The 8,602-nt window shown below is 39.4% G+C and overlaps 1 pseudogene; it reads left to right on the top strand.

Annotated features, from left to right (window-relative positions):
• Positions 1 to 6,666: 6,666 nt before the first annotated feature.
• LOC112307366 (zinc finger Ran-binding domain-containing protein 2 pseudogene) lies at positions 6,667 to 7,793 on the top strand (annotated as a pseudogene).
• The last annotated feature ends 809 nt before the right edge of the window (positions 7,794 to 8,602 follow it).

The raw sequence follows: 8,602 nt of genomic DNA, 5'->3' as shown, positions 1-8,602 counted from the left end.
ACTGTCTGCTTCTTTGAATGGCATTCAGTATTTCCAAGCAGATGCCAAATGATTATCCTAGAGAATTTCTTTTTCCTTGCTCTTCATAGTGTGTATCACCCAGTTCTTTAAATTTTTCTACCTAAATATGTCTAGAATCCTGACTGCCTCTCCATTACCAGCTCCACTGCTCTAGTTCAGCCCTTCCTCATATCTCATCTGAATAATTTTTAATATCTCCACTAACAGTTGCTCTTCTTCTAGCCCATGTCCCTCTTTCCCCATCAGACAGTCATACTGTCATGGGAGCCTGTGTGCTATGTTGTCATGGGTTTATCTTCCTAATTCATAAATCTGATCGGATCACTACTGTTTTCAAAGCTCTTTAATGGCTCCTCATCACTATAGAATATAATCTAAACTCCGTTGCATGGTTTACAAGACCCTTTTTAATCTGGATTCCTGTCTCTTACCACACCACTCTTAGCCTCTCTTCTGTATGTCCCTAAACACTTTATTTTCCAGTTCTCAGAAACGCCTTCACTTACTCATATCTCCAGGCCAGTGCACACCTGCGTTGTTTTTTACATAGAATCCTGACCCCTTCTTGTTCCATCCATCAAACTCTCACTTAAAATGTAAGTTTAAACTCAAATAATATCTGCTGTATAAACTTTCCTTGACTTATGAGTTCTTAGAATCTTCTCCTCTATACATTGAAAGTATTTAAAATATAATAATTGTCCTTTGATAATGGTATTTTTTGTACATCTGTCTCCTCCTAGGCCATGCATTCTGTGAAGTTAGGATCTTTGTCTATGTAACTTTGCATGCTCATCACTTAGGATAGTGTCTGACACATAGTGGGATGCAGTATTTTTAAGAAACTCACTTGAATGAGTAAATGTATATATAAAAACATAAGTAAGGTTGACTTGAATAAGTAAGGAATTATTTTTACTTCAACACTTTTCCTACACTATCATCTGTTATCCCAGTAGCCTGAATTGCCTTAGAAATTTGATGTCTGAATTCTGCCTCTCAGTTAAGTTCCTTAAAGGTAGTTTTATGAGATTTCCTGTAGAAAGGGGCAGGGGTAAAGTGAAGAACAGATGGAAATACAAAGAAGGGTTTTATCTCTATCATCTCCAAAGTCCCTTTTACTTCTGTCACATGTGTGCCTCTGCCAAGGGCCCAGGCAAATGTGTGTTACCATTGATGAGTTATTTCAGGTCATTTATCAGCCACACCAGTTGACTGGATTTCATAAGCACTAAGAGGCAAGTAAGAACTGAGCGAGGAAAACGACATTAAGCAAATCTGCATCCTCCTGTGAAGGTAAGAACCAACCCAGGGTTTGCAATGCATCAGCTTACGAAATGGAAATGCTCCTTTTTTCCTCCTGTCTTTATATTGGAGACTTGTCCACTGCAGGGCCTAGTTTAGCACTGGGAACTGGGAAATAGGACAATGCCAAAGGCCTGGAAATAAGGAATGTGTCCAGTGTACTAAGACTTACAGACTCACATGAATAGAACCAGACATGGAAATATGACATGAAATAAAATCAAAGAGAAACTGACCCATCCCCTTTGTTTCACCAGGCTGTGATGTCCACGCAACATACTTTACCTTTTGCTAATTTATTTAACTTCCTAAATTTTTTGTAAGATGTCACATGTAGAATCAGATACTATTAGACAAGATCTGAGACACCATGTGGTTGGGCGCTTCTCACATCATGTTCCCTGGTGCCCTTGGATTCTGATGCGACTCCTCAGGGATCAAACTTGAAAGAGCAAAACCCAACCACCTGCCTGGTTCAACTGAAGCAGTAATCCCTTTATCTCTTTCATCTGTTTAATAATGAAGTTCCATTCATGACTTCATTTTGTGGGGGTAAAATAATGCTGTTTAAAAGCTTAAAATACCCTAATCTACTCTGATTTCTGTAATTTATAGATGAGGGATCTGAGGCTCAGAAAGGAAGTGATTCGACAAGTTAGTTGCAGACAACCAGGAGCTGCTCAGGTCTCCTAATGTCCAGTAAAATGGAGGCAGTATACCTGGGCATCATGAGTTTTACAGCCTGATTACCTGAACTCCAACCTTGCCACTGTCACCTGAGTTTGGGCAATTTATTTACCTTTTATGGGCAACAGTCTTTATCTGAAAATGGGGCTCATCTTCATACATATAGAATAGTTTTGAGAAGTTAATGAGTTAATATATAAAAAGTGTCTGGTACATAGCAATACAAATGTATAACCTATTGCTACTTTAACATTATTATAATTCTTTATTGGTTTTATCAAACTCAGAAACTTTAGGGTTAGGCAATGTGTTAGTTCCCTATTGTTTCTATAAGAGATTACCACAGATTTAGTGGCTTAAAACAACACAAATCTATTATCTTCAAGTTCTCAGGATCAGAAATCCAATGAGAAACACTGGTCTAACATCAATGTATCAGCAGGGGCCGAGGTCCTTCTAGAGGTTTTAGGGGAGAATCTTTTCCCTTGACTTTTCCAGCTTCTGGAGGCTGCCTGCATTCCTTGGCATGTGGTCCCTTCATCCATCTGCAAAACCAGCCATGTAGCATTAGCCAATGATGCTACAGAAAGTCATCTCTCTCTGATTCTGACTTTCTGGCCTCCCCTTTTCACCTCTTTCACTTATGAGGACCCTTGTGAATGCATTGGGCTCACTCAGGTAATTCAGGATACTCTTCCTATGGCAAGATCCTTAAATTAACCATGCCTACGAAGGCCCCTTTGCCATATAAGGTGATAAACTCTGGGGATTTGAGCATGGAATTCTTTGTATCATGAGCAAGTAATAAAAACATGCAAAACAGCTTCGATAAGAGAATAAGGAATGGTGTGCACTGCATGTGCCTTACCTGAAAGCAATCACACTTAAAAACAAAATACTGGACTAGCCCAGATAATACTTCCTGTACCTGACTGGGCATGAGGCCTCCAGTTTGGGATCCCCGCCCTACAACACTGTAGTGTTTGCTTAGACCAGGTCCACATGATGGGATGCAAAGAGGAAGGTGGAGATTGCTTGAGTCTGTGCCGTGTAGGAACCTTTAATAATTCAAGATATTTTTCTCATAATGAAACAAAATAATAAATTTCCACCAAATTTATGCAATCTGCTTCCTACATGCTTTAAATACATGGCTGTGGGAATGACCCAATTTTTAACTCCCTCTGTTGATTATTTCAAGTCAAACTCTTTAGCAGCCATTAGCAACAGAAGTCATACTAACAGGTGTTTCATCCTACACTCCTATTTCACATCTATTTTTCATCCATCACACCTGGAGATCCTACAGGGATGGCATCTGTTATCACTGTCTCCCTTGAAATCAAGGCCCACAGTTGTTGATCTGAAAATGCTGATGAAAACCCCAACTGTATTTGTCTCTGTTGCCTCATGGCTTTGCCACTATATATCAAACTACACTTTATGGTTTGAAGCTAAAAGAAATAAATAGCCAATGCAAAGAAGATGTCTTCCTTGGCACCAATGGGGAAGTAAAATATAAAACCTATCTACCTACCTCCTTTATTTAGACTTATCATTGTCATTGCTCACATGGCAAGTGGTTTTTTTAAAATGTCCACTAGAGGATCCTTCTCCTGAGCCCACACCTCAGTTGCTGAAATGTAATTTATCTCCATAAGCAGGAGTGAATTTGAAGTACGCAAGGCAACGGTGTCCTTGAGGCACTGACATTGAAGGCAGGATGAATAAGAAATAACAAGTAGGGAGGAGAGAGATAGAAACTACAAGATGAAGTTATCTCCTGTCTGTATGTATAATGGAGTAAGTACATAGGGAACCTACTAGGGAGTGATTGTCAAAAGTCTTAGAACAAGGAAGGGAAAGGTTTGTCTTAGCCCATTTCTGGCTGCTAACTAGGTGAAAGAGTCCTAAAGTTAAAAGAATCTAAAGTCTATGGAGCCATTATTTTATGGACTTTATAGAGTCATGATTTATCCAATAGATGGGAAAAAACGATTATTGCCATACACTGTAGTTTTAGAAAGAAAGCAAATGCGTAAGCATTGGCTCTCACCCCATGGAATCATTTCTTTTGTTACTAAAGCTACATCAGAGTAGCCACTAAGACCAAGAAGAGAAGATGCTGGCATAAATGAAGGTTAGACAGTTGTTTTTTAACTCATAGATAGTATACAGAACTCCTATTGCTCTTGGAACAAATTATAACAAACCTAGTGGCCTAAAACAACACAAATCATCATACAGTTCCGGAGGTCAGCTGTATGAAATGAGTCTTCTGAGGCTCAATTCAAAGCATTGGTAGGGCTGTATTAATTCCAGAGATTCGAGGGGAGAGTCTGCTTCCTTCTCCGGCTTCAAGGAACCACCTGCATTCCTTGACTTGTGACCCTTTCTCTGTCGTCAAAGTGCATCACTCCAATCTCAGCTTCGGTTGTCACATCTTTTCCTAACTTAGATCCTCTTGCTCCCTCTCTAAGGACCCTTGCAATGACTTTGGGCCCACCCAGATAACTCAGGATAATCTCCCCATCTCAGGATCCTGAACTTAATCACACCTGCAAAGTCCCTTTTGCCAGGTAAGATGACATGTTCACAGGTTCTGAGGATTAGGATGTGGATATCTTTGGGGGACCATTAGTCAGTCTTATACAGACAGGTTTGCCAATGGAGACTTTATTCCAGAAGCTACAGTCCTACTTGTCCACAGAAGACAAGCAGGTAGCATAAATTCATAAAACAGGAAAGAGAGATGAACTGAAGAGTGAACAGCATTCTAAGGCACTCAAAAATTTTAAAACTATATGTAATTACTATCTGGGTGAAACAAAATATGTCTTGGATTCATGTCTATTTGCAACCTTTGTTTTAAAGCAAATATTTGTTCTATTCTGGAAGATCCTCTTGCCATAACAAAGGGAGATACTTTCTGTTGAAATGGCCACATATACTCTGCAGCCAATTAAACACTGAAGCAACATATACAAGGATAAAATACAAGAATATGCTACAGGGGCAGTTTGGAGGCCTGTATTAGCTGAGAGACCCACCAAGAACTAACTGGAAGAAATGTGCCTGGAAGAAAGCTGACCATGGCAAAAAAATATGGAATAAATAAAAAGATGGTGACCCTGTTCCCAGCAGACTCAAAAGTGCTCTCTGGCTTGGAAGCCCAGGAAAGCTGGCTCAGTAGTCTGCAAGGATTGATGGCCCATAAATTTGTGAAAGACACAACTGCCACATTCTAGCACAAGTTGCCGGACACAGGCAAAGAGAGCAGCAATGCCATGTTTCTGCTGGGCTTCATCTGAGAGGGTTCTGCCAACTCCGGAGATTGAGTTTGTATTGTAAGGGGGAAGGGCATAACTTTATGAAAATGTGTTGAGTATCTGGCCACAGTAAAAACTGAGTTCACAACATTCATGGGATTTCAGGTTAGCAGACACTCTGAGGCCTGCATTATAGGTTTAGATGCATAATCATCGAGAGACGTTCCCAGGCATCTGGTGTCCAAGCTCACAGAGGCAGTATTTAGTGGAGGTGCAGTGGGAGGAACAAAACAATGTACTGTTTTGGGTGGGAGGGAAGACCACTGTGGCAGGTCATGCTTGAGAGGAGCAGTGGAATTCAGTTAAAATTCATATGGGAAGGGGGACATGCCTTGTTATTTAAAAGCCAAAGTAAACAAACAAGTACATGGACTTTTGGTCACTAAAGGGAAGACTCTATGCTTGTCTAGAAGGGAGAAGTTGAGAAAAAGAAAGAAAAATTTATTTGCACATAAAACATAATAGAATTGTAAGTGTGTATGTGTGTGTATATGTGTGTGAGAGAGACAGAGAGAGGGAGAGAAAGAGAGAGAGAGAGGAAGGGAGAGAAAGAGAGAGAGGAGAAGAAGCAAGGACAAATTGATTTGTGCTCAGTATGGGTGAAATTATAAATTAGCTCTTTCCATTGTTCTGTGCCACTTCCTTCTGACAACTTTTGTCAATCACTGTCTTGCCTCTAGATGAAATCTCAAAATCATGAAATAGCTTTTCCTGTCACTCTCACATATGAGTGAATTGTCTCTTTTAATATAAAATGTCCATTTTAGTCCAGTCTAACATCAAAGCTTTGTTCTCTGGTAGAAGTCAAACCTTCTTCCCTATCATCGTCTATCTTGGGCTGACTCAGGCTTGGGAGCTACAGCAAGGCAGGGGAGCTTGATCGACTTATGCACTTTGTGCTTGTCCTCCTCAGCCACTCACCAGGCTGTCTCTGGTTTTCCTAGGGCTTGGAAGGAGGGCAAGAGGAGAGAAATGAGGCAGGAAACATGTTACTTGACTGGTATGGTTGCTCTTGCCACTGGTGGCCACTGAGAGGGTCCCCTTTCCTCCCTTCTTTGTCTCTCTCTCTCTCCCCCCCATATATATATATGTATATATACGTGTGTGTATATACATATATATATATATATGTGCATGCAAGGCAATGGCACCCTTGTGGGAAGGATATATATATTTCCTTCCCCCTTTGAAAAATAAATTAAATACATACATACATATGCTTATATAAATAAACATATATACATATATGTGTGTCTGTGTGTATATATATACACACATATATATGGAGACATAGCTGCTGGTGGCTGTGGTGGCAGCATTCCAGATGTTGACCAAGAACTTCTGAGTCAGTGACAGTGACTGGATTTAACCTGACGAATAAATGTGGAAATGTGAACTTTGCCAGAAGAACCAGCTGTAATAGATGTGGTTGGGAGAAAACAACTGAGGCTAAGATGATGGAAGCAGGGGGAACTGAAGTAGGAGAAATACTTGCAGAGAAGAGCCGAGGCCTATTTAGTGCTAATGACCGGTGAGTAAAACTTGCAGTAATGTGAATTGGGCCGGATCAGAGTGTAACACGTCTAATACTCCGAAGTATGCCAAGTTACAAAAAGGAACAGGATATGGTGACGGTTTTAATGAAAGAGAAAATGTTGACTATATAGAAGAAGAATCTGATAGTGAATATGATGAGTTTGGATGTAAAAAGAAAAAATACAGAGGGAAGGCAGTTGTTCCAGCATATATTTTAAAGAAAGTCAAAGATAAAGAATCTGAGGGAGAAGAAGAGGATGAGGATGATCTTTCTAAATATAAAGTAGATGAGGATGAGGATGAAGGTGATGCTGATCTCTCAAAATATAATCTTGATGCTAGTGAAGAAAAAGATAGCGATAAAAAGGAATCTAGAAGACGGACTCGCTCAAAGTCTCAATCTTCACATTCACAGTCTTCATGCTCGTCCTCCCTCAAGTTCAGGGTCTAGGTCCAGGTCCCATTCAAGAAGTTCTTCCAGTCCCCAGTCAAGGTTTCAGTCCAGTTCCAGAGGACGTTTGAGATCTCGTGGGTTGAAACCAAGATCCAGCTCCAGATCCCACAGGAGCTCTTCTTCCCCACAAAAAAGATCTTATTCAAGTTCATCATCTTCTTCTGAGAGGAACAGAAAGAGAAGTCGTTCCAGATCTTCATCTGGTGATCACAAAAAGATAAACAACATCACGGTCACCCCAAAGGCACCACAGGTCACCTTCTGGATCATCCCATTCTGTTGCCCGTTCAAGTTCAAAAGAGAAAGAATATATTAAAATTCACATCTTAAAAACAATTCAGTACAGTGCACGAAGCATATTTTTTAAGAAGTTGGTGTCTTACTTGGTCAGAAGTGCTAGTAGAGGCACATGCCTTTCACTGCATTTCAAAACAATACAGCTGTGTTTATTTGTGAAATGAAAAGGAAATAGCACTTTAAACCATAATGTCCCCAAATACATGCTTTATTTATCATTCTTTATTTACAACCATTTATTTAAAACCACCTCACCTATAACAAAGTACTTTGTCTTCTTTTTTTTTTACTTTGTTCCCTAATTTGAACTATTTTTCTCATTTCCAAATATGAACTGCTTATTGACTTAAGATTACCTTGGGCTTGCCTGGACTTTGGGCACGGAGGCAAGACTGGGGAAACAGCTGGAAACAGTCTCTTCATCTTAATCTGAGAAGGAGTCACCCTGTTCATGATAACCTACATCAAAGTGATTCTTACCAGAAAAAGTTAAACTAGTTATGAAACAGACAACTAGAAACTTCATTTTGAAATTCCCTAAGGTAAGGAGGGAATCATTAGATTCATTGTCTTAGAATCTTAGAATCATTGTCTTTTTTTTTATTCAGTTTTACTTTTTGCAACACATTTAATGCAGAAAAACCTTGTGAATTTGTAGAAGAAGAAAGGTACTATTCACTTCTCATTTTCTGACATAATTCTGAGCAAGAATATCTAACACTTCATTTTCTTCTGTTACGGTTGTCTGATGAGAAAAACATCTTATTTCAAAATGTTTATCTGAATATTTTTACGAAGCTTTTTGTGATATCCTTTAAAAATACAGTTTTCACGTATGATAAGGTAGACAGAGCTAAATTATAGCTAATGAACAACAAATTGAAGAAAGCTCTTGAAGTATATTTTTCTTTGGGTGAAAGACTGACAGAGACATTGTTAATTTAAGCAAACATTTGTCATGAGATGTTTAAAC

This window comes from Desmodus rotundus, chromosome 4 (genome assembly GCF_022682495.2).
Source record: "Desmodus rotundus isolate HL8 chromosome 4, HLdesRot8A.1, whole genome shotgun sequence".
Lineage (NCBI taxonomy): Eukaryota > Metazoa > Chordata > Mammalia > Chiroptera > Phyllostomidae > Desmodus > Desmodus rotundus.
Note: the sequence above shows the minus strand (reverse complement) of the source record. Positions and strands in the feature narration are given on the sequence as shown.